At 40.1% G+C, this 27635-nt stretch overlaps 1 protein-coding gene across 4 annotated transcripts in view; it reads right to left on the bottom strand.

The window, feature by feature from the left end:
* LOC129776886 (actin-binding protein WASF3) overlaps window positions 1-13238 on the bottom strand; it is an 89547-nt gene extending 76309 nt beyond the window's left edge. The window contains exons 1-2 of one of the 4 annotated variants that reach the window (XM_055782799.1): window positions 13127-13238; window positions 6112-6774 (exon numbers count right to left, since the gene is read on the bottom strand). The gene's annotated coding sequence lies outside the window, so the exon portion shown is untranslated. Of the gene's footprint in view, window positions 1-6111; window positions 6775-12843; window positions 12975-13009 lie in introns of those variants that run through there. The other 3 variants (XM_055782800.1, XM_055782798.1, XM_055782801.1) reach the window with 3 other exon arrangements.
* Window positions 13239-27635: the final 14397 nt, after the last annotated feature.

Raw genomic sequence — 27635 nt, 5'->3', positions numbered from 1 at the left:
CAGTTTTTTTCATTCCATTCAAAGAAGGCACAACATGCAAACCGCAGCTTCCTATATTCATGAGATCGTAGTTCTGGCTGCCTCGGATTTAACGGATTCCTTGTTTCAACTGCTTCATTACTCTCCAATTAACATGGGGACCGTCCATGCTGGATTGACCCGCTTCAAACTAGGATTAGCTTCAAAACATCTCTCCAATCCGTCGAGCAAGTTCAGTGCACGCGTTGTGCTTAGAAAAGCTGAGCCAATGTATCTAGATTCCCCCGTTCTCTTCGTTGCACTCCAGTAATGGACGCTAACTTCCATCTATTGCTTTTGAGAAATCTTATTTAACGTTTCGTCGACTCCGATACATTATCCTTGCAATTTTTTAGTAAACGAAGAGTACAATGTGATCAGGCAGCTCATTTTAGTTCTGCTGATTTGCATCTTTGGTGCTATTTCACAGTCCGGAAACATATGCGGAAAAAGCTTAGCACTAGAGCAACAAGTGGTAGACCTGAACCCATGAAACTCTACATGGGTTCAGGTCTACCACTTGTTAAGGAGGATTGCCCAAATGAGCTCACGACCTGACTCGTGTCTGCGTTCCAATGGAAATTGACAAACTACAGTTGTATTCGACTGTACACACGACTGTGATTTTGATTGATCTTCTTCGGCATCGACTATTTCAATGTTTAGTATTTTTTATTATTTTTAGTACACCCAGTTTTTTTAAGCGCAATATCACATCTACCCTCAGCTCACATTTTTCTCTCATGTTCCCTCAGAGCATATTACGGTAATTAGTGCTTGTAACAGAGCTTTGCGTTCAGTACCGCATCTTATCATGATTCTTACGTGGATTTTAGGTGTTGGATAACGGGGAGCTCGCCGGGCGGTACAACGGGACGGGGTTTTTAAGGTCAGCGATTCGTGAATGTCTTTCCCTGTCTACTTAGTACGTATCCCCCGCGTAAAAAAAAACCTGGGTGTAATTGAATCCTTAATACTCACGTTTTTCAACAGCCTGAATTATAAATTAATCGAAAGGAATGGTGTAATTTTTCATGGTGTACATACAACATACAAGTGTACTACATTTAAATAATAGTTAAACATATTATTCCATCTGATTTTTCCTAGTTTTTAATTAAAACTCTCGGTTATTTTCTGGTGAAAAAACATCCTGGCTTTTTCCTGTTTTTCCCGGCTTTCCTGGTTGAGTTGCCACCCTGCTTTATTTACTCTATAGATAAAACGATTCACATATTTGATTAATTTAATGCTTTGTGGTAGATTACGTTCTTTGTTACAAGTGAATGCAATGAATGAGTATTGCGTTTGTTACGAACATGTTTTCATTCATATATCGTAAACTTTCGACATATGTGGATAGAAGAGTTGTCGAGTCATCAATGTTTTCTTCATATCCCTTCGAACTTGTTTCATCTGTCAAGCGTACGTAATGTTTTGACCGCATTTGCTTGGTTGATTCTGATTAAATTCAGGTATTCAGTCTCCATGCTGAAATATATGTCGAATGCATACTGTTGGAACAATCGACGGTATCGCAGCAAATGAGAATCACATCTTGCCTAATTCATCAACGGTATGCGCAGGAATTCAATGAGCTAACCTTGTTATGACCACACAATCATCATCAGAGCGAATAAACGTCCGTAACAATGTAACATGTAACAAAGACAAACTTCATGTCTCATTGACAACACGAAAAATTATTCAGGCCACCACCTATACTAATCCGACATTGCACCTTCAGTTTATCACAAGTTCAAATTCCTTCCAAACTCACTCTAGGGCAAAAATCTATATCTAAAACCTATGGACAGCATAAAAATATCTTTAACATTTTTCGAAGAGAATACAAACATATTCTGGGAGGATTGCTTTTTTAGCGAAAGATTGTTCAACAAAACTATACATATACAATTGAATAAATGTATGTTTGCCTATACAAACGATGCTATTTTTCCCAAAAATCGGCACGAACTTTCCGAACAATCCAATATGCTACCCAGCTACCCTGATTTTTTTTTCTGTTTTTTATTTTCTTTTTTCCTGATTTTTCAAAATTAAAGTTGGCAACCCTGCTTGAAGGGGGGTCTTCGTAGCCACATTGGTTGCGCTTTAACTTAATAAGCGATCGATCGTGAGGTCAGAACTCAGGGCCCTCAATCGACCATCTTTGTGTTGTTATAGAATAATCACGTCCACGCAACAATAATCAGCGATGGAGATCTATCCACGGTCGAAATAAAATCGATTCATCCATGCAACTGCTCTGCTCTGCAAGAAACATCGGGTCGTTGTTCTATTAATAACACAACAATGATCATATCAACTGCCTCCGATGTCCGGTGGTCTAACTGAATAATGGAAGAACAGAAGGAATACTCTTACGCCTAAATGGCTACTGTGTAATGTACCGTATGCAATGTTATACAAAGAATACTCTTACTCTACTCTAGTTGCCTAAAATGGCAACTGTGTAATGTGCCATTTAAAGATACGACAAAAAACATGTGTACATGTCACACGATTCAAATCCGGCTCTGCTACAGCTAAAATGCCAATGAGCCTAAATAAATAAACAAATGGGATAAAAAAAACCCTGCTTGTATGTTGTTTGAAGTTTAGACTTAAAGTACGAACGAACATATTTTCATCTTGCTGTTTGTAGAGAAAAAATAAAGCATCTATTTCTTCTTGTATGTTTATTCGAAGATTTTGTGCAAATCCAATTGACCTTATCAAAAAGCTTACATTTGATCCCAATAACGCTCCAGTTGAACTTTTAACTACAGAGATATTTTTGAATGAATGAAAAATGTCTCCTTCGTATTAAATGGTGGATAATTCAACAATTAATGCATTTTTGAAAACTTTCATAAATTTTGTACAATGCTAATTTGTTGCTTTGACGAAAAAATTTTTTTTTGCATAGATTTCCATGCTCATGCTTTCCAATGCTCAGATCGAAAACAGCATATTGTAATAAGTTCTAATGTTTCATATTGATACGATTAGCCATTTCTTGAGCACTTCATCGCAAATTGTACCAGAAGTACAACATTCTATGCAGTGGTATGTGTGGGAATGCGTCTTTAAAATCGAAAGGTGGACATCAACATCAAACATACATACATACATTTTTTACGTCAATTTCAAAACGGAGAACTTGAAAAAGAGAACCGATAATTTTTCTTGTTTAGTACTCTATTTGCAGGTCTCGCTATGGGTTCAAACTGCTGCTTTCTTTGGACGATTCACTAATATTTTACGGGAGAGCGATTTACATACCAGGAAAGCAATAACATTTTGTTTATTAAGCAGAGTGGTGAAATTACCCGATGCGCGATCGGAACATTTGCATTTTGATCGCTCTTTTGAAAATTAAATCGTAGACTAAGGGGTTAATTAAAAATTATCTAAAAGATCAGATCTTCTTAGAATGAATAAACTGAAAACTATCGGTAAATAGGCAAATATTGGAGAGCTAATTTGTAGAAACAATGCAGAAGAAGCATAATTTTCATTAAAAAAAACTAGGATTGCCATTCACATTCACATCTGAATCATTTTTAGCACTATGTTCAACAGATGCCGACCGAACATTTTTCCGAAATATTAGGAAACGTGTGTCTCTGGGAGAATATTTTAAAATTCTACCATTTCTTTTTAACGTAGAACTACGTCTTTCATTAAGGGTGCCAAATCAGAAATCAGGTCACGTTTTAATGAAATGAAGTTAACGTTAATAACTATTTTTTCCGCGAACAGATTTTGGCGATTTATATACCAAACGAATCGGAAATTCCCTAAGATTTGTTTGATATGCTATACATTACAATCCCATAGTCTGTATATGGTTTAAATTGATGAATTTTTGTTTTGTCCATTTGTATGCTTTCCCGAACAGAGCTGTCAATAACGAGCAACGAAGGGAAAATCGTAAGATATAAAGTCCCCGTGAACAGAGGAAAAGAAGAAGAACGAAGGGGAATATTTGCCTAGAATATAAACAGTGGATCTCGCTGAGGCAAACTTTCATTCTTCGTGACAAAATCGACTGAGCATCATCGTTGTTGGGTGAGCTGGACGGCGAGGGATCGAATGCCTTTCTCAAGGCAATGGGGGTGGATGAGTAATATGATGGATAAAGTAAAGTTTTCCAAGGGCCTTTTTGAAGATTAGAGACGAACGAACTGAAGAAATTTAAAGTCTCAAGCAAGGAAGAAAGGCAAACTTTTAGTATCGTTCTGTATTTAGAGCAATGAATATCGCTTGTTCTTCCTTGTTTTGCGTCATCACATGTTTTCGTTTTGGATTGAGATGTGGACGCGACCAAATTACTCACTCGCTGATGTCTCTGGCATTGCAATCATTGCATCAAACTGACGCCATTGCATTCAAGTTCTGAGCTACACAATTGTGTTAGCTTGATGATTACACAATTGTGTAATCAATTGTGTAATGATCAAGCTAAGCTATAGTCAGCTCACCACGAGAATAAATGTTCTGGAATATTGTCAGTGATTTGGTTTCGCATGTCGGTAGGAAAACTCTCTCCACAAAGGATGACAGCTAAGCTAATCTAGATTGGCAATATTAACAGAAAGGGTTTCTGTTGAGAAGAGTGCAAAACGGAGATAAGTGTGTGTATATTTTGTTGCTTCAACCCATCGATATATGGATATTTGTGTGCGTACGTGCGTGCTTCATAAACCGTACGTAAAAATAACGCATCTTCGCTACGCTGAAACCCTATTTGTATCTGCTCCCGTGTGCATTGGCCCTGTAACGATGCAACAATCGCCTAATTTCTTTATGCTATGATTGATGATTGTTTTGTGTTGCAAATTATGCAGTCGTGATGATAAATATAAACAAGGAGGGAAGATAGCGGGAGGGAAATATTTACGCTAGGGTATTAGTTATAAATCTCTGCTGAAGCAAATATTTAGTCTAGAGGCGAATGAACTGAAAAGTTTAAACCCTCTTAAAGCCAAAAAGAAGAAGAAGAAGAAATATTTAGCTTTTTTCCAAGCAGTTAACATTGTTTGTTTTCTGTCATCAATGCATTGAACTGACGCTATGGTGAAGCAGGTGTTAAGGTTGTGTACCAAGTTATATTATGTTTTTAACTTATTTGGGTACGCGTGCCAGTCACAAAACTGCATTCGACAAAGATTGCATTTGCGCTAATCTTGATCATAATGAAGCAGTGCTACTCTTTTCGAGCTTGTTAGGATGATGAACAGATAGAGTTTATTTCGTTTATTTAGTCACCAAGAAAGTAAATGTCGTTCTAGAATTTCGTATGTAATTTGGTTTCGCTTGCCAGTAGCAAAACTTTCTCCACTAAGGATGACAGCTTATGTCGAGCATGTATTGTTCTTTGAGCACAAGAATGAATCATCAAACAATTATCATCAAATGATTCTACAATAAAAAAAAACCATTCAGGGTGACCAAACTGGTAGAATGGTTATTTCAAAATTCTCGTTGCATTCTATAATAATATCCGCAGTTATAAACAAGCGACTTGAATTAAACCACAGCGTAGTTCTACGTCAACAATGCGGTCGTGTCTTGAACACAACTTCCTATAATTTTTTTTCACTCTGCGACTTGGCTGATCAAAGGATCAACGCCAAACCAAACATGTTGGTAACAGTTTTATTGCCATATCACTTGTTTACAGCGCTAAACAAAAGAAAAACATTTCTGTTTCTTCTTTGCCGGCTCTGCGTTCGCACACAACTTTCGGTGACGGTCTGTAGCGCAAACGCCCAACGAAGAGTTGCACACATAATGCTATCGTAAATTATCAAATAATGAGATAATTGAATTCCAATTACAAATCGGTAGCCGTTGCGAGCGGCCATACGTCCGGCCGGCGACACCCAAATACGACACTACCAAACGTAAGGCCCCGGCCAGTGTCAACAGATTCCATTTCTACGAAATAATGACACCCGCAAGGATGCCCATTCGCTTCCAGAATTCTAAATTAGTTTTCAGTGTGCGTGTCTTGAGGCTACCCTTGTCATACCACAGTTCCAACATCCAACTCATTATTGCTACTGCTACTGTATCACTTACTTTAATGCTGGTCCCCGCGCTGCTGCTGTTGCTTGCTGACTTTTGGATGACGAGGAAATCACACAATCTCGTCTGCCTTGAAGAATAATATCAGCCAAGGTCTGCTCCCTTGCGTCTTGCGATTCCTCAGCTTCCCCTTTTTGCGTACACACTACTATTCCAGTGAAGACGCCACAATAGCCAATAGCTTCTGTGCACAAAGATGACTTCCACTCCCAAAACTGGGTGCTATCACTTAATTCACTACCGTAACTCGCCCCTCCTGACGGCTGCCTAGCTGATTGGTTGTGTGATGGGGCACTTTTTTTCCGCAATAAAAACACAATTTATTTTGATTATTGGCCAACTCCCTGAGCCCACACTGCGTTTCAACACTACACTCTCACGACGCAATCGGCCCCTCTTTAGTTTCACTAAAACACTACTTTTCAACGTAGACTTTCGTGTACTAGATACACTAGACCCTAACGGCAACTTTAGCGTATATTTTGCACACCAGACTTTCTTCGCAGTTTTTTCTTCTGCACGATTTCCACCTTCTTGTCACACGATGCAGGAAAATGCTTACATCTTCTCTCCTGGAGTGTCCGACGAGAGCTGTCACTTTTGCTTTGTAGTCGGTTCTTCTTCTCGCTTGGATGTGTGTGTGTGTCCTGTGCAGCGCTGCTTTCGTGAAACGATGTGTTATGTTATGTGAATGCTATCTTGTGGTGCTCCATTTCGTTCGAATATGTTGCTCACCGGCGGTTCGCTGTGTGAGTGTGAACCGCGTTCGAATCGAATTGGAAAACATCACACTCGCACACACAGTCGAATAATGATGACAGATCAACACTCGCTGGAGACTTTCGAACGGTTGTGCACGGTGGGCTTGAACGGTCGAAAAAGTGTTAGGTAATAATAATGGTTTTATCTGAGTGGCAAATCTGTTTTTCGAAATTTCATTCATATCCGTGAGGGTAATACATATCATTGAATGAGAATATTCTTTTTGTTTGTTCGCCAGTTTAGCGGAGAATAATTTAACATTTATGATGGCGACTTGTCCCAGCTTTGGCATTTAATTTCATGTTTCATATTTTTCTCCATACTGAGATTGCATATCAGTTGATAAGAGAACAATACAAAAAATAATACATTAGACAAACTTATGAATCGAACTGGTACATAAAATATATATATAAATACAGACAAATTCATTAATAATGAAGTATAATTCAATTATGGTTTTGTTCAATACATAATTGTACGTTAACACTATGATGACATCCTTGCACTAATATTTAAAGTTATAATAACATCATTATTAGCTCCATATTATTTATGAGGAATACGTTGGTATTTAACATATAAAGAACCAGAAAGAAATCTGTAAGACATACGCCAGGGACCGCATGTTTTGACTTGTGTGTATTTAGCGGGTGAAAGTTCGGCGGATAAAAGTTTTGGTTGCGTGCAAGTTTCTGTTCAACGTCTTGCTGAATTTGATGAATAATGAATTATTTGAGTTGAAATAAATTGATTGTTTATCAAGTAACAACATTCAACATCATGCTCATTAGATAGAGAATTGAATCATTCATTTTTCCACAAGATTCATTTTTTTCTTGATCGTCACAGAGAAAAGTTATACACTGAAACGAGAGCATGGGTCAATATAGGAAAATATACAGAATTTCGAAAATCAAAAACAGAATTATCCAAGTTATCCGATAGAGACATATTCCTCCTATCCTCCAGCCACAATTTTATTAATCGGAAAAGGGTCTGAGAAAAGTTATAGGCCAAGTTATATGGGAGAAATTAATTATATTAAAGAAAATTGAAGAAAGTTATTTGAAACGACTCAAAACTCATTCTCGAGATAGTACTCATTCGAAAAGGATCTAAGGAAAGTTATATAACCTATACAACTTGTGTGGGAGAAATTAGTTAATTTAAAGAAGATTAAAATAAGTTATTCGAAAGGACAAAGACAATTTTTTTGAGATAATACTCATTGAATTTTTTGAATATTTTTATCCATCTTCAGCCAAATTTTTGTTGGCCGAAAAAGGGTCTGAAAAAAATTATCGGCCGAAACGTATACAAGTTGTAGGAGGGAAATTAATAAATTAATATAAATTCGAAATTTTTCGTTCAAATAATAATATCTCTGTACTGAATGGTCCTACAACAACGTTATAGTAATCAAATGAAAGATAGTTGATAACGTTAATTGGATTTGCTATCTTTGAGAAAACAGAAAGAAATCGATTTTTTCCCGATGTTTTTATGTCCATTACGTCTACATACATCGAGATACAAATTCCTCTGTAAAACATTCCGTGTAAAACCATGTAAATTATGCATTACAGTGATTTATATCCCATCTTCATGCGTTGATATTTCACGATTTTAAAGCATTTAAAAAATCGCCTAAAAATTTCGACTTCGTACTCTGTTTCTCTAAAAAAATTTTCGAGTGTGAAAAAGTTATATTTCCATTTTCGTTAAATTTATTAATTTCCCTCCTACAACTTGTATACATTTTGACCCGTAACTTTTCTCAGACCCTTTTCCGGCCAAAATTTGGCTGAAGATGGATAAAAATATTCTCTATCCAATGGGTATTGTCTCAAAAATGTGTTTTCGGTCCTTTCGAATAACTTGTTTTCAATTTTCTTTAAAATATTCAAAATTCTGTATATTTTGCTATATTGACCCATGCTCACGTTTCAATCTATAAGTTTACTGTGTTATGATCAAGAAAAATGGGTGGGTTATATGTATAATATAACCGCAAGGTTGACGTGGGACTACCTAAACTTAGCAATCATTTCAGTGAGCAGAAGATATGAAGGCATATTCTTCAATACAATCTTGAATAACCGAGCCAAAGTGTTGTGTTCGTACCCACTTTTGTAATCCGTGTTAGGAAAACCCTTTTTCGGAGTGCAAAAAAAAAACTTGCGGGTGCAGAAGTACCCCCGGCTTGCATGAACCAACAACTTCAACTTATACTTTCTATACTATAGAGGATTTAAACCTGAAAGTTCATTCGCCTCTAGTGTCTGTACGATTTTCCCAGGTCCCTAAGTTACCTGTTACCGATTTTCCCAGGTCCCTAAGTTACCGTGTTAAGGAAACATATTCTAGTTTGCACAAAGGCAAGCGAGTACAAAAGTACTCGCAGTTTGCATTTATTTGCAAAGCCGATTTCCCCAGACACCTTGGTTCTGATGTCTGTGTTGGGGAAACACATTTCAATCGAAACATAAATACCCCCGACCTGTATGAATTTGCAATGCCAATTTCCCTGCGCTCCATAGATTTGAAATCTGTGTTAAGGAAATAAATATCAGTCGGAACAAAAATATCCCCAACTTTCATGTATTTGAAATGCCGATTTCTCGAAGCCTGCTTGGTTTTGATGGCTGTGTTAGGGAAACCGTAAATCGGGCCAATCAAAACGAGGCAGTTAGGGCGGTTAGATAACGCTTAACATTTTACAGTTTTTCAATTATTTATCTAATTAAAAATGACATTTTATAAATTGCAATAGAAGCGTAGAACTATTCCCTATCAATTGATGCCGATCCAGTAAGAAATGTTCGAGTTATATGCATTCGGAATCTTTCATTTTTTCCTGCATGTTCTGTGTTTAGGTTTTCATTTTACCCCCCATATATTCCGGTTAGACGTAGTCCCACGTCAAAAAATTAATTATGCGGAAAGATGAATGATTCAATTATCTATCTAATGAGCATGATTGTGAAAGATGTTACTTGATTAACAATCAATTTATTTAAATTAAAATAATTCATTATTCACGTTGAACAGAAGCTTGCACGCAACAGAAACATTTCTACAATATTTTATCTGCATAAACAAAGTAATTCGACAAAAAATTAGGAGCAAATTGAGAGTGGGTGTTTCCATATCAATGCATGAAGATAAAATATACTCATTATAAATCTACAAGTTTCTAGTATTTCATTGTTCTATAATTTTCTTTTTTTCCCAGAGACTCTCTAGACTTGAAAAATATTCCGAAAAATATTTGGTTTTCTCATCATATAATCGATACGAGTTTTCCTAAAACCCAAAGTATTAATTTGCAGTAAAGAATTCCATTCAATGTTTTTGATTTACGTGTTGTAACTCAAGTGGCAAGAGAGGAATGTGGGATATAGTCAATTTGCGTATTATTCTCGCGAGGACGTGACCAACTTTAACTGATTCCCAAAAATGTTTACTGCAAATTTAATTTTAAAATTATTCCTTAGTTCATGCTTTTAGAAATATTATCTGGAAGACGTTTGCGTGGAACGACAAACATGCCCAGAATTGTGACGAGCAAAATGGGCAAACTTTCACTGCATAAACATTGGACATTGAAGCTTATGTTGATTCTATAAAAAGCCTAATAATACCCGATGTTAGAATAACATGATTTCATATTTGTGTGTCTGAGCTGAAGGATTTCCTTTCTACTTGCCGTTAAATATAGAACAATTCTACGTCAAATCAACCGGCTGCGGACGCGACATTTTTCAATTTTCTTAAATTTTGCACATTAACTACCAAAAACTGTCAAAAAATATGCGTCAATGTAGGTCAAACTTCATTGAATTCAAACGGTATTCTAGTACAAATGTATAAAAAATGTCTTAAGGGGAGTTTTTGAGATATAAAAAATTCAATATCAACTTCAATCTTTTAACAATTTTATCTAACAGTATTTGACGGATTATTTTGGCTAGAAAGCTCAACAATTGTCGAATGCCATTTTTTTTTATCAGACAGCTACACCAACTCTTTGCGGTCGTATATCCGCTCTTAGCCATCACAGTAAGGAATCATACTATCCAATAGTTAACACTTTTTCTGAACGAATGTTAATGTCTAGCGAATCTGTTCACGAATCAATATGGAGTTTCGATAAATAATAGATAACGATACTCGGTATAACCAAATTCTAATGAGCGTGGAAAGATAAGAGGATCTTTCAAGGAAAATTAATTACGACCAGTACGACACTCATATCAATATATAATACGATGATAAACGGTTGAATGCGCGCTTTAAATAAGTCGGTCGTAACTAAAACCGATAATATGATAATTAAAATTCTAATTTTGGGTAGCCTTATATACAAAGTCGGTTTAATTTCGGTCCATTTTACATGTTGATTGCTCTTTATTAAATACAAGTCATACGAGAATGAAACCTCAAATTAAATGAATTGAAAAAATTAGGGCAAGTAATGTGCAAGTTGAGTGACACCAATGCATTTAAAAAAATTGTAAGGGGTTGTATTTAGGACACGCTCACGACCGCTCATTGGGAAAAAATACCCCCGACTTGCATGTTTTGACAAAGCGGATTCCCCCAGGCACATTGATTTTGAAGTTCGTGTTAGGGAAACACAGCTCAGTGGGAACAAAAATACCCCCGACTTGCATGCATATTTGCAGAGCGGATTTGCACAGGTACATCAATTTTGAAGTCTGTGTTGGGGAAACCGTAAATCGAGTCAATCAAAACTTGGCAGTTAGGGCGTTTAAATAACGCTTGACATTTTACAGTTATTCAATTGTTCATCTCATGAAAAATAATATTTTATTAATTGTGATAGACGCGTAGAAATCTATCCTATCAATTGATGCAAACATCTTTCCGGTCTGTTAAGAAATGTTCGAGTTATAAACATTCGAAACACGGGTGAATTTAAACCGTTTAGAGATAAGCGAATTGTAACCTATAGCATATCAAACAAATCTTAGAGAATTTCCGATTCGATTGGTATGCAAATCATGGGAATTCGTTCACAGTGGAAATAGTTATTAACGTTAACTTTATTTCATACAAACGTGACCTGTTTTCCGATTTAGCACCCATCCTGAAAGACGTAGTTCTACGTCAAAAAGATAAGTTAGGTCTAAGGGTGGGTTTAGACTAGTGATATATTCATGTGAAGAAATATGATGAGATTTATAGAAATTTAAATTCTATAATGAATATATTCATATTTTCGATGAATTTATTCACCTAAAGAAGAACTGCATCCAACTTTAGTGATTTCTCACCAGTGTGAAATTCACAAACGTTTACATATGCTGAATTTATTCAAGTTATATATACCTCAAATAAGTGTATCATATTCTCACCCGTTTACACCTATTTTCACGTGAATAAATCCATCTATAGCTATAGATCTCCCTAATGTAAACCCGCCATAACGCAATATTCCAGGAAACTTTTAGCAAGTACAGTGATTTGCCTCTAGGAGGGCATACCGAGGCATCACTCAGTGTGGCATTAAAGGCGATTGTGACTTTTAATTGGACATATCAACAAACACAAGACGAAATTAAACAAAACAAGTTAAAACAAAAAAAATCATTAAAAATCTAACAAATAACCATTAGAAAAGTTTAAAAAATACATAATCTAGTGAAATAATTGGAAAACAGTTGAAAACCTAAAAAAAATGTAGAATCGCGTTGTAGAAACTTGCACAAATGATGTTTACAAAAATGTCCAATTAGAGTCAAATCTCTGTAGTATCAAAACAGATCTATTAATAATCTAAAAAGGGAAGAAATTCTTAAATTGGAAATAATAATCAAAAATGCACGTTCATAACACGAAAATTAACAACAATATTTTAGCAGTGTTCATATTACTAGAGATTTCAGCTGTGTTGAATTTCTAATAAAAATGTAACATATGCATTCCTGTACAAACCAAACTAGCCCACTGTGCACTACGCGTTAATTCACACAAAGTTCTCCCGAATCGAGCGGTTGTTGGGGTGCGGTATCCGCTGGCATTAGTGTTTTCGCTTATTGTTCCTTTGCCACTACACGAGCAAATCCTACGCCAACATCGTCACAATTGCACAAATGTCTACCAATAATCCTATTAGACGACGGCGTCCGAATTCTCCCCGGTCATTCACACACGAATTGCACGCCAAAATCTCACTTCAATTTTGATAACAAAATAACAAAACACGTGAAAGCAGGACCTCCACTTGAGCTCACGGCAAATTTCCTCCGAACTCCGACTGCTGACTGGTTTCGTTGAGTAGCTTTTACCCAGTCGAAATGTCGGAAAACAATACACGCGAGAAAGGGTAAACCAACACACAGCGAAAGCCCTACCAGTTGGCGATATCTCACTCACACGATGACGTAATGTTGACTTTACGAGCGCGATTGTGGCCGAGGGAAAGAGAAGGGACAACTAAATTCGCACTGCGCTGGTAGCGAAGATGAGAGGTGGAATAAAAGATACTTTTCGCAGAGCAACAAAACGGGAGGGGAGATTTGTTCGTCGGAACGAATTCATCCCGAACTACACTTCGATCATCGCATGAAATGAATCGAGAATTGAACAGCGCAGAATATTGCATGCAATTTTCGATAGTGTTTTGACGTAGGACTACGTCTTTCATTAAAGGTATAAATTAGAAAACAAGTCACTTTTTTATGAAATAAAGTTAACGTTAATAACTATTTTTGCTGCGAACGCATTTTAACGATTTATCAATTGAATCGGAAATTTTCTAAGATTTGTTTGATATGCTATACATTACAATCTCATAGTCTGTATACGGTTGAAATTGATGAAATTTTTTTTTTTTTATCCCTTCTGTTTATTTTAGGCTCATTAGCATTTAAGCTGTAACAGAGCCGAATTTTAATCGTGTACATGTCACATGTTTATCATATCTATAATTAGCACATTACACAGTTGCCATTTTCGGCGTTAGAGTATTCCCTTCTATACCATTGCATATGGTACACATTTACACAGTAGCCATTTAGGCGTAAGAGTTTTCTATCTGTTCTTCCATTATCCAGTTAGACCGGACAACGGAGACAGTTGTTGATCATTGTTGAGTTATTTATAGAACAGCAACCCGATGTTTCTTGCAGAGCAGAGCAGTTGTATGGATGAATCGATCTTATTTCGACCGTGGATCGATCTCCATCGCTGATGATTGTTGCGTGGATGTAGTTATTCTGTAACAACACAAAGATGGTCAATGAGGGCCCTGAGTTTTGAACTCACGATCGATCGCTTACTAAGCGAACGCGCAACCAATGTGGCTACGGAGACCCCCATTGATGAAAATTGGAAGCATTCCCATTTTCCCATACATTTGTTTTGTCAATTTGTGTGCTTTCCCGAACAGAGCTGTCAATAATAGGCAACTTATGAGGCCGCTAGAATAGAAACAACGAAGGGGGATAACGAAAAGAGAATATTTGAGAAGTAAACTCCACCCTTGCATAGTAAGTAAGCTGTCGCTAGCGTATAAGTATTGCATCTCCTCTAAGGAAAACTCTCAGAATCTTTCTGTGCCCAAAACAACAAAGTTCGCTTATTCTGCTCGTTTTGTGTTTTATGTTCCCCCTAATGCTGTGAACGCCAGCGAATATTTCACTTGAAGTGCATCTGGCATTGTAATTCACACAACCATCCGAGTTGTAGGCGAGCAGGCAAGAAAAGAGTAGTGTGCAGATGATTATAGGTCGCTTCTAGCCATCAGTGTTTGGCTGTGTGTGTTGCTTGTCTTCATTACGCGAAACTCAGAACTTGTTCATTTCCTGTACATGTGAATCCGCGTTTACGGCATTGAACTTCGTATTACGGAATGGAGGAGTTGGCATGACAATATGGGTTTGCAGAAGAAATGAACTCACTTTTAAATACAAATTGTGAATGAAAATTATTTTTCCCAAATCAAATTAGTACTCTATGTAAATGAAAATCACCTTTTCTTGTAAATAGTGAAAACATATCGTACAAAAATTGTTCTTAAGAATATTATCATATTATAGTGGTAACTTTTGGTGAGAATATTTGAAAATTCATGCGAAAAAGTTTAAATTAGGGTCAGAACAACGTCCTTTTTGTAGGTAAATAACGCCAAGAAAAAATGTTCATACAAATTTTAGCATTTTGAAACTGCATTAGGGCCGACTAATCTGATAGAGAATAGTTGGACTCATACAAACTAATGTCGTATCCAGATGTCGACACCATTCCGCCGTCAACGCGAATAGCACACCTTCGATACTTTTAGTTGCCATTCGTATTTGCTCTCGTGCGCACCAGTTCTGTTCTGATGCAACAAGCTCCTAGCTTTGTTGATGATTTTGACCGAGAGTCGAAAAACGATTTGTAATAAACGGTCATTCTCGCGATGTTCCTTTGTATCGCTGCAACTGTGTGCATCTGTTAGACGTGTGTTTGCTTGTTGAATGGCAATGCACGGAAGATGCCTCTCGTTAAATACTCAGTGCAATGCGTGAATTAATATGAAGAAACAAATTGCGACATATGACCAATTAATGTCTTGTTCTCGCAAAGGCAAGAAAGAATCGTTGCTTCTCGAAATGATTCTACAAAACCACGCAAGCCATTAAGCCTTTTCAGGGTCCCCGGAACCTTCTACTAAAGAGTTATTTATGAAATTTCAACGTATTCGCAAATAATATCCGAAAATCGACAATCAACCGAGGTAACTAAGGTACCTGGTGAAATTGGAAATGAAAATACATGCAGGTTGGGGGAACTTTTGCTTCCACCGAAATGTGATCCAACACAGTCCAAGGTGCCAAGGTGCCTTACATTACATGGCGTTCAAATTCTTTACTTACACAGCAAACATGTTGAGTTCAAAATTTGTTTCCTTCAATCAATAATTTAATCAATACAAACAAACGATTACTAAGTCATCGGTGGTCTCACGTCAACCTTGCGGTTATATCAAAGATATAACCCACTCATTTTTAATTTTTTCAGACATAGAGGTGAATGAACTGAAAAGTTTAAAACCTCTATAATTAATCACAATCGTTCGTTTTTTCAGACATTCTCAGGGCACCGTTCAATCGGGCTGCAGGAAAGAAATGAGATTGGGAGATATCGATCGAGCGAGCGAGACTATGGGCCCCATTCCAGAAAACGTGACGAGCAGACGATCGCTCGTCTCGTTTGTTTTCATATTCCAGATGCCGAGCTCGACTAAAAACAGACGAGTAGCTCGTCTGGCTCGACGACCGTTTGGCCGCGCTCGTCAATGAATCAGTCGAATCGTCTAGTTTGTTTGATGTGTTTGTTCACCTTGTTGATTGAAAGCATCGTTATTCTTCTGCTCGCCTTTATCTTCAAAAATGGTTCCACGGCTAAACTAGTATTGCATAAGCAATGTATGTTTTCAACTGCAACCATCAAATTCATTTCAGTAATTGCAAGATTTTTCAGATTTTCAAATGGACCTCTTCCAAACAACACAACCAAATGTAAACATTGAACTCATATCCAGGGAAACTAGATGACTGTTTTGAATATATGAACACGGCACGAAAAGGCTCTTCACATATTGAACTACTTTTGACGTAGGACTACGTCTAACCGGAAGATATAGGGGGTGAAATGGAAATCTAGGCACTGAACAAGTAGGAAAAAATGCAAGATTTGGAACGCTTATAACTCGAGCATTTCTCAATAGATCGCAAAGGTTTTTGCATCAATTGATAGGAAATATATCTACGCATCTATCATAATGAATAACATTTCATTTTTCTTGACATAAATAATTGAATAATTGTGAAATATCAAGCGTTGTCAAAATGCACTATGTGCCCATTTTTGATTGGTCCATTTTGTGCTCCTCATATCGTACCGACCAAAACGGGCAACCAGAGCAGCAGCGAAATAGAATGAGCACGATTGGAAAAGAAAAAGAAAAAAATGAACGAAACATTGGTCGCAGTCTCACACATGCGTAATTCTCGAGCCAGCCAGTCAGCTTAAAAATCCCCGCTCCGCTGCCGTAACGATCATTCTTTGTGTGGACACCGACTGGACAACATCGTTGCTGGACGGGCTGGACGGCGAGGGATCGAGTGCCTTTCTCAAGGCAAGAGGGCGGAGGTGGTAGCGCTGGAGTAGAATATAGTAGAGTTTTCAAAGGGCCTTTCTCAAGGCTAGAGACGAATGAACTGCAAAAGTTTAAAGTCTCTATAATTCAAGACCTTCCTTCCTTCCGTAACGATCATTCTCATTCAAACCGTACACCACATCGGTTCGCATCACAACACATCAACAAACCAACCCAAGCAGCCATGTCTGGACATGGTAAAGGAGGAAAAATGAAGGGAAAGGCAAAATCCCGCTCGAACCGTGTTTAGTTTCGGCCGCCGAAGTGATCGAGTTAGCTGGCAAAGCTGCTCGCGACGATAAGAAAACCCGCATTCGGAACAGAACACATTTGGTTCGGTGGACATCAAGACAACAGGCAGTTACAGCGAGTGGCGAGTGGCAAACGCAATCGCAAAACGGCATCAGGTAGCAGAAGAAAAAAGTTTGTTCTTTATACAAACTGCTTTGGTGGCAAATCCAGAACAAGACGGCATCGAGGGCATTCGAAATGGTTTTTTCAAAACCACGAGTACTAAGTTGTCTAAATTGGAACCATTCCATAAAACAAGGCGCTTTTCAGGGCCATTAAACCTTCCAAAAAAGAGTTTACGAAATACAGTTCAATGCTTTCTAAAACATTATCCAAAATAATAATAAAACACAAATTGATTTTTTCATAATTTGTTTGCCAGGATCTGATGAGTATGTGAATTTGGCAGTTGTTCTGAGCTTATTGATAGTTGGGGACTTTCCTGATTATTCAATTTTCACCAATTCTTAAATTGTTTCCAGAATGAAAGTACAGCAATTTACAATTAGTTCGACAGTTAGCTAATTGGACGGGCATGTAATGCGACTTATTTAGTTGGACATTTTTGTAAACATAGAGATCCAAATTATGACCCCACATTGAAAGTCGACACTGTACCACTGTCATCGCAAATGTTCAATTACAGGTTAAAATCGCCTCCAATGCGACACTGAGTGGCGCTTTGACACGTCGCATTGAATGTGATTTACTGTACAACATGTCATAAAGCTGGATGGGATGAAATTTTCCAACTGTGAAAGCTGTGGCGAGTGGCAAACGCAATCGCTAAACAGTAAGGTTTAGCCGAACAAGATGGGGATATCGAGTGATAACAAAACAATAAACTCTTTAGATTGAAGATAATTTTGTGATCCTGAAAAGGACCCTTTTTAGCCTGCATGAGAATCCAACGAGCGAACAAATCGTAATGAATGTATTTTTTTGCCATCGCTCCCTTTTAACGCTCATTCGTTCGTCTCGTTGGACTCGCCCCTCTGGCTGAGTCTGCCGATTTGTCTCTATTCTGTGAGTGTGTACCGCTAGAGTATAAAACACGCGGACCCCAAAAAAATATCTTATTTTCTTTCAAACCGTAAACCCGTGTGGTTGTACGGCATCGGCATCGTGGACGTAACAAAGGTGGACAAGTTAAGGGAAAGGCAAAGTCTCACTCGAACCGTGCAGGTCTCCAGTTCCCTGTTGGTCGCATTCACTGATTGCTCCGCAAGGGTAACTAGGCCGAACGGATTGGTGCCGGAGCACCAATATACCTAGCAGCGATTATAGAGTTTCGGCCGTCGGAGTGCTCGAGTTGCAGCTGCTCACGACAATCAGAAAACCCGCATCAAGAACAGAGCAGCTTCGGTTCGGCGCTCATCAAGGCAACAATTATTTTCAGTGAGTGGCAAAGTGTTTCTTCGGCACGTCGCATTAAATGTAATTTACTGAACAACATGTACAAGCTGGATAGGAAGAAATTTTCCAACTGTGAAAGCTGTGGCGAGTGGCAAACGCAATAGCTAAACAGGAAGGTTTAATCGAACAAGATGGGAATATCGAGTGATAACAAAAACACAACACCAAAGGTTCTTTTCAGAACCATCAACATGTTCATAAAGAGTAAACAGTAAACTAATCCATTTTTCAGGTAGATAGGTAGGTATTCACATAGGAGAAGAAAATAAAACAATATATTTAAAATATATATTTAACAAAAGCTGTTCCCTTTGTATAGTCCTACGTCACTCCGGTTAAGTCCCCGACATTACCCACCCGTCTTTTTTTTCGGAAATACGTATATATAGATTTAAAACTTTTCTTGATAAATCGTTGATTAGGTGAACAAATATTGCCCCCAATAAATCCATAATAACAAAACGTTTGAGTGATAAAACCATATCCTCGAGAAAAAATATCAATGAAACCAAAAGATATATGAAACTTGTTCCTTTTTGTTATGTTTTTTTTTTAATATTTTGGCACTGAGAAAAGATTTCCGAGCGGGCTCCGTTCAATACGGCTGCAGGAAAGAAATGGGATTGGGGGAGAATAGCATATTGCTTTGGCGATCGATCGAGCAAGCGAGACCGTTTTCCTGTCACTTTGCAATTACAACTAAAAGGATTTCAGGAAGATCACCGTCTTATAAATCACCGTTCAGTCCGGCTACAGAAAAAAAGAGAATTGGGATTTCCGAGCGGGCTTCGTTCAATCCGGCTGCAGAAAAGAAATGGGATTGGGATTTTGGAGCGGTATCCGGACTGACTTCTACGCCAGTCCGGTGACTGCAAAGAAATGGGATTGGGAGAGTAGAGGCGATCGATAGAGCGAGCGAGATCATTTTTCTGTTACCGCAATTACAACTAAATGGATTTCCGGAAGGTCGCCGTCTTATAAGTTACCGTTTAGTCCGTTCAACCCGGTTGCAGGAAAGAGATGGGATGGGGGGAGAAGAGCATAGTGCTTTGGCGATCGATCGAGCAAGCGAGACCGTTTTCCTGTCACTTTGCAATTACAATTAAATGGATTTCCGGAAGGTCACCGTCTTATAAGTCACCGTTCAGTCCGGCTGCAGAAAAGAAATAGGATTGGAATTTCCGAGCGGTCTCCGGACCGACTTCTACGCCAGTCCGGTGACAGCAAAGAAATGGGATTGGGAGAGTAGAGGCGATCGGTCGAGTGAGCGAGATCATTTTTCTGTTACTTCGCAATACAACCAAATGAATTTTCGGAAGGTCACGTTCAATCCGGCTGCAGGAAAGAAATGGTATTGAAATTTCCAAACGGAATTCGTTCATTCCGGCTGCAGAAAAGAAATGGGATTGGGAGAGAAGAGGGGATCGAGACCATTTCCCTATCACTTTGCCATTACAACCATTTCCCTATAACTTTGCAATTACAACTAAATGGATTTTCGGAAGATCACGTTCAATCCGGCTGCAGGAAAGAAATGGTATTGAAATTTCCAAGCGGGCTTTGTTCAATCCTGCCGCAGGAAAGAGATGGGTTTGGGGGAGAAGAGCATAGTGTTTGGCGATCGATCGATCGAGCGAGACCATTTTCCTGTCACTTTGCAATTACAACTAAATGGATTTCCGGAAGGTCACCGTCTTATAAGCTACCGTTCAGTTCGGCTGCAGAAAAGAAATGGAATTGGGATTTCCGAGCGGGTATCGTTCAATCCGGCTGCAGGAAAGAAATGGTATTGGGATTTTCGAGCGGGCACCGGCTGGTAAGTCATCGTTCAGTCCGGTGACAGCTAAAACATACGATTGGGAGTGAAGAGGCGATCGATCAAGCGATCGAGAGCATTTCCCTATCACTTTGCAATTACAACCATTGTCGAGACCATTTCCTTATAACTTTGCAATTACAAATAAATGGATTTTCGGAAGATCACGTTCAGTCCGGCTGCAGAAAAGAAATGGGATTGGGGGAGAAGAGCATAGTGCTCTGGCGATCGATCGAGCGAGGCCATTTTCCTGTCACTTTGCAATTGCAACTAAATGGATTTCCGGGATCACCGTTCAGTCAGGCTGCAGAAAAGAAATGGGATTGGGATTTTCGGGCGGGCACCGGCTGATAAGCCATCGTTCAGTCCGGTGGCAGCTAAGAAATGGGATTGAGAAAAAAGGCGATTGATCAAGCGATCGAGACCATTTCCCTATCACTTTGCCATTACAACCATTTCCAAGATCATTTCCCTATAACTTTGCAATTACAACTAAATGGATTTTCGCAAGATCACGTTCAATCCGGCTGCAGGAAAGAAATGGTATTGATATTTCCAAGCGGGCTTCGTTCAGTCCAGCTGCAGGAAAGAGATGGGATTGGGGAAGAAGAGCATAGTTCTTTGGCGATCGATCGAGCGAGGCCATTTTCCTGACACTTTGCAATTACAACTGAATGGATTTCTGGAAGGTCACCATCTTATAAGTCACCGTTCAGTCCGGCTGCAGAAAAGAAATAGGATTGGGATTCTGAGCGGACATCGTTCAAACCGGCTGCAGAAAAGAAATGGGATTGGGGGAGAAAAGCATAGTGCTTTGGCGATCGATCGTGCGAGCAAGACTATTTTCCTGTCACTTTGCAATTACAACTAAATGGATTTCCGGAAGGTCGCCGTCTTATAAGCTACCGCTCAGTCCGGCTGCAGAAAAGAAATGGGATTGGGATTTCCGAGCGGGCATCGTTCAATCCGGGCACCGGCTGATAAGCCATCATTCAGTCCGGTGGCAGCTAAAAAATGCGATTGGGAGAGAAAAGGCGATCAGGAAAGAAATGGGATTGGGGGAGAAGAGCATAGTGCTTTGGCGATCGATCGAGTGAGCGAGAATTTTCGAGCGGGCACCGGCTGATAAGCCATCGTTCAGTCCGTTGGCAGCAAAGAAATGAAATTGGGAGAGAAGAGGTGATCGATCAAGCGATCGTGGGTTAGCCAACTGTATAGAGGAGAAGTGCAATGATGGGTGACTTAGTTTATGTTACGGACAATCGGTTAGACGAATGATTAGCGGTTCCAATTTACGAAATTGAAAGATGAAGTTTATGGTAGCCATGTTAAAAGTGATTCAAATAAAGAAATAAATACAATGTATTGGTGTGTTGCAAAAGTTTTGGAAAGGATGGATCAATACTTATACACTGCTTTCGGGGCCACATGTATATATTAAACAGTGGTCGGTAAATGGCTGAATACAGCGAACATATAACTCATTATGATGATCCATTTATGATGGTAGCCTATGATTCAGCAACTCCTATCTCTACCTCCCCGTGGTACCGACTGGGATACGAGCAACCTTCGGAAAGATCGAGTAACCAACCTCGGTGGGACCTTAGGTCGTATGCAGACAGAGAAGGGGGCACTCGTGCCCCAAAGCTTAAGGTGTGTATAAGATCCGTGCCGATAGTTGAATGGTGGAAGGGGCGATACAAATATGAAGCCACGAACGGACCCTGTGGGGTACCGGGGCAAACCTCACAGTAATGTTGCCCTTGCTGTGGTATGGCAGGGTAGTCCACAGTCGACCATATATTTTCCCTAGCGACTCGTGGGAACCACATGAAAAGCAAAACCAACCCAATGCGAAGATCGAAGCGTATTCGTCACCCTAAGAAGTGTCCTTGTTGTGTGAACTCAGTGGCATCGTCGTCCTCATCGTCATCATCGTCCTCATCATCATCGTCCTCGTCCTCGTCCTCGTCCTCATCGCTATCCCCTTCTCCGGTTATAGATATAAATCCGGATGAAGAATCGAAGAGCGAGCAGCAATGGTCTGACCACCCATTAGCACCGTCATCGCCATCCGAAAGGACACAAGACCCACTACACGTGGAATCGAATAGTGAGCAGCAATGGTCTGACCACCCATTAGCAACGCCACCCTTATCAGTATCATGGGAACCACTAGCATCGTCATCCAGAGTGATGCTAGAGCAACTACCCCAGTCCCCTTCTGTAGACATAAGGTCGTTTGATACACAGCAGACGATCCAATTAGACTCTCCGAAAGAACTCAGAGTTGTCCTAGAGCCGATAGATGCTAGTCAATATGATATACAAACCATAAGACTATCTAGAACTGAAACAAGAATGTTCATCTTGCACCACTACGACATGGGTTATTCAGTGTCGGACACCCTCTTGGCATTGAATTCCACATATGGACAAACTGTTACTCGTAGAACGGTTACGATGTGGTACAAAAGGTTCGATACCGACAGGAACTGCGCGGATCGTCCACGCAAAGGCCGTCCGAAGGCAATCGATAACACAGCAACACTGCTTGCTGATGTGAAACAAAACAGCCAGCAATCTGCGAGGTCTATGGCCCAGAAATACAACTGTTCGGCAGCGACTGTTATGCGAACGTTGCATAAACTAAACTATGTGCCCAAAAGAATGGGATACCACCCACACAAGCTAGACCCAGTCAACCTTGCAAAGCGGGTGAAACTAGCCCAACGACTACTCAGACAAAGTGAACGAGACCAGGGTATGCTCGATAATTTGGTCACTTGTGATGAATCTAAGATACCCATGTTTGCGCCTTACAGAGGCATACATTGGATCGTAAAAGGCGCCATGCCGAAGACAATCGCCAAAGACAGGATGAATCGCAAGTGGAACATGCTCTGTGTGTTTTGGGATCGACGAGGCATTATACACTGGGAATTGCTAGACAAGGGTGTATCTGTTAACCGTAAACGATATCAGAAGCAGCTGGAAAAGGTGGCTGGTATACTGGGAGTGAGTAAACATAGGCCGGTACCCCTACTACACGATAACGCTCCGTGCCATAGGGCACATGAAACGATAGATAAGGCGAGGAGCCTGGGATTTAACATATTGAACCATCCTCCTTACTCACCAGACATCAGTCCATCGGACTACCATTTATTCAGGTTATTGAGTAATAAGCTTAGGAATAAACTCTTCAAGACTAAGGATGAGATGAGCGCATTCCTAAAAGAGTTCTTCGATAGCAAGCCTCCTACGTTCTATGCCAGAGGCATAGATTCCCTACCTGCGAGGTGGAAGCGGGTCATAAAATACGGTGGTAAATACTGCTTCTAGGTCAGTGTTATGTCATGTATGTTATGTGTTGTGTATCGTCCAATAAAAAAGAGAGAAGCTCCCCTAAATGTGTGGGGCTTCTCTCTTTTTTATTAAATTCCCCTGCACCTTAATCTATGCAACACGCATTACATCTGGTTCTACGGCTAAGTCCCAGAAACGAGGTCATAAGTCGAAAAAATTCTAAGTCCGAACAATATTCTAAGTCCAAGAAATATGTTCCCGGATCACCCCCCATCGGAATCCGACCCACACCCGGCACTGGTACTGATTACGGTGTCCCAAGTTGCCCCGATCGAACGAGGTGCCTCTGCTAGCGGTATAAGCTGTGCACCATGTCCTGGAATGCAAAGTAGCATGTTTTGGAAAAGTCCCCCCCCCAGCACAGCACAGCACAACAGTTTGTTCAATTTCTCACTGCGCGACCCAGCACGCAGTACGTGTAACAATGCCCCATCAGCATCGGCGCGGCACAGTAGCTTGTGCAGTATTGCCCTTGCGATGCGCTATGTGATGGGCGGGTGCGTCGTGTCCCGTAAGAGAGAAGTCCCACCGTGGTAGCCTAGTGCTGCCCGCGCTGGCGGCTTCTCTCTTTTTTCATTAAATCGCATTGCGCCTGGTAGTATGCAATCGTGCGTGTGTGTGAAATCATCCCATGGCCTGGAATAACAACTGTCAAGTGTTGTCCCCCAGCACAACACAGTACACAACAGTCTGCGCGAGCCAACGCCTGCAGTACGCAGCATCGGCGATAAGTACGATAATGCTATAACACCATGTGCGTGTGTGAAGCCATTCCCCTCGCTGGATATTGCTTTACTTTTTTTCATCCTGCGCCTGGTAGTATGCAACCGCGTGTGTGTGTGAAACCATTCCATGTCCTGGAATGACAAGTCTCAAGTGCACAACACCCGCACACCAGCACCCGCAGTACGCAATGTGTAAAACACTGCCCCGCCGACAATAACACTAAGTCCCAGAAAGCGTCCAAGTCCCCCCAGCATACAGCACGCAACAGTTTGTTTTATTTCTCACCCGCAGTACGCAGTGTGTATAACATCGACATCGGCGTGTACATGACTATTGAAAAAAAACACATTCACACATTGGTCACACGTCATCATTTTTACCTACGGATCAACTATTGAAACAAGTAACCAACTATTGAAACAACCAACACCTTAGGCACGGCCCAAGTACAAGTACGAGTTCAATAGTAGGGTTACCCCCCATCGGAATATGACCGACACCCGGCACTGGTACCGATTGCGGTGCGTGAGCATTTCCCGACCCAGCATGGTGTCTCGGCTAGCGGTACAAGTCTATCCAAGGCACTCCTATAACGATGCCCCTAGTGCGGTATATACCCATGCCGAGGCAACGTTGGTATGACCATGTTTACACTATTGTGGGGAAAGTTGGTGAGTGAAAAGTTTGAGGCATAACTTGCGAAGCTTGTATGGATGTTCGGTAGTACGATGCCGTACGGGTGGGGTCAAGTTACTGTCGGTAGGGTCGAACGTCTATCGAATCCAGTGAGTCTGGTCGGCACCCGGAAGGGTAAACCTTTTGAGCTTGTATCGAATTCAGTGAGTTTCGTGTGTCGAACCCCTACACTCACTACGGGGTGAGACGTACGTACTCCAGTGTGTGGTGTCGTGTCGTGCGTTGAACGTCGAAGGGGCATAAGGCGATTGTGGCTTTCTCGTGTGCCATGCGAACCCTGTGCAGTACGGTGTGTCGAACATTGAAATACCTCCCATGTAAGACGCATCGCATCAGTGCAGCTAGTAGCACCACACGGGTAGTTACCGCTCTCTCGCTCCGAGTTTTTTTTCTCCCTTGTTATGCCTCCTCAGCGTATGCTGTAGGTATGCAGTAGGGGAAAAAAAGCGTGCGCTCGCTCGCTCGTCTGTGTGTGTTGGGTCGTTTACATCAATGTGGTGCAGCTACCTCGTGATAAGCGAGCGTGGACATGTGCACAATACCCCCTCTCACGCTTTTATGCGTGCCAGTAATTGTGTATGGGAATCTTTTGGCTAGTGTATGGCTATCGTGTATGCGAACGAGGAACAATTTACCGAGGATGAACGTTGTGGTGATGTTGTGCGAAGTTAATATATACCCCTATCGAATTGTTTGCGGGCCGGCGTGCCGCGCATCCATCAGTAGATAGTGATAGTGAATTCTGATTGATCCTACCAGTAATATACGCTTGTCTCAAAGGTTAAGCCATGCATGTCTAAGTACAAACAGATTTAATGTGAAACCGCATAAGGCTCAGTATAACAACTATAATTTACAAGATCATACAACTAGTTACTTGGATAACTGTGGAAAATCTAGAGCTAATACATGCAAAATGCAGGGACCTTGCGGAACTTGTGCAATTATTAGGCAAACCAATCGGGGCGCACCCCACAGTATGCAGCCCTTACCGTGTTACAGCAGGGCACTGACGCGGAGGACCCCACCTTTCCCTAGCGACTCGTGGGAATCACATGGAGAACAATAAACAAAACCAACCAAAACAAAAAACTGTATCGACGATGAGCGGAGTAGGAGGTAAAACTTACCTCAGCCTTACGGCAGAAAAAACCGATGGAAAGATAACAAGAAACCCCTTCTTGATATCAAAAACGCTATCCAAACTAACGAAAGACATATTAGAAATAAAGTACATAAAAAGTGACACAAGCTTTTTGATTGTTCTAGAGAACAACAGAAACGCGGAAAAGCTACTAATGCTTAAAAGCTTAGTAAACGGAGAAAAGATAAAAGTAGAATACCACAAGAACCTGAACATTTCAAAATGTGTGGTCTACAGCGAAGAAATGATGGAAATGGAAACGAAAGAGATACAAGTTGAACTAGCAGACCAAGGTGTGCTAAACGTACACAGAATCACTAGGAAAAACGAAAAGAGAGAAACGGTTAACACGCCTCTTCTTATCATTACGATCAATAGATCAGAGCCTCCGGAGCATCTGAAATGTGGTCTACTAAGACTTAAAACTAGACACTATTTCCCGAAACCAATGCAATGTTTTAAATGCTACAAATATGGGCATACACAGAAGAAATGCCAAAGAGAAGAAGCAAGGTGCAAAAAATGCTCGAAAGACCATATCAACGCATCTTGTGAAGAACCACCATATTGCATCAATTGCAAAGGGAATCATGGGCCTGGCGACAGCAACTGCCCATTTTACAAACGAGAGAACGATATACTAAAAATTAAAGTATTAAGAAACATACCATATGGGGAAGCAAAAAGAACGTACGTAAACACACAAAGACAAACAAAAAGTTACGCTGATGTAGCCAAAAGCCAAGTTCATCAAAGATTGGTGGTAAACAATGAGGTCATAAACGAGAATAACGCTCTTAAGGCCTAGATCCAAGAACTGAAGCAACAGATAGAAGAATTGAAATCAATCATTACAGAGATGCAGAAGAACAACATGATAAACAAAATTGTTCAAAACGAAGCCGATCTGATAAAACCTTCAACCAGCCATAGCGCTCCTGAGGGCATGAGAACGAGCGAACCTAATAACAAAGCGAACAAAAAACAAAAAAAGCGGAAAGAGAAAAGATCCTCTGACTCCTCGCCTCCGTCAAGGAAAAACAAGAAAAGCGGAAACTTTTCCGATTCCGAAATGTCACAAAGTGACACAACGGAGCTATAGTGAAACTTTTAATATT

Source organism: Toxorhynchites rutilus, chromosome 3, assembly GCF_029784135.1.
Source record: "Toxorhynchites rutilus septentrionalis strain SRP chromosome 3, ASM2978413v1, whole genome shotgun sequence".
Taxonomy (NCBI): Eukaryota; Metazoa; Arthropoda; class Insecta; order Diptera; family Culicidae; genus Toxorhynchites; species Toxorhynchites rutilus.
This window is presented reverse-complemented; position numbering and strand designations above follow the sequence as displayed.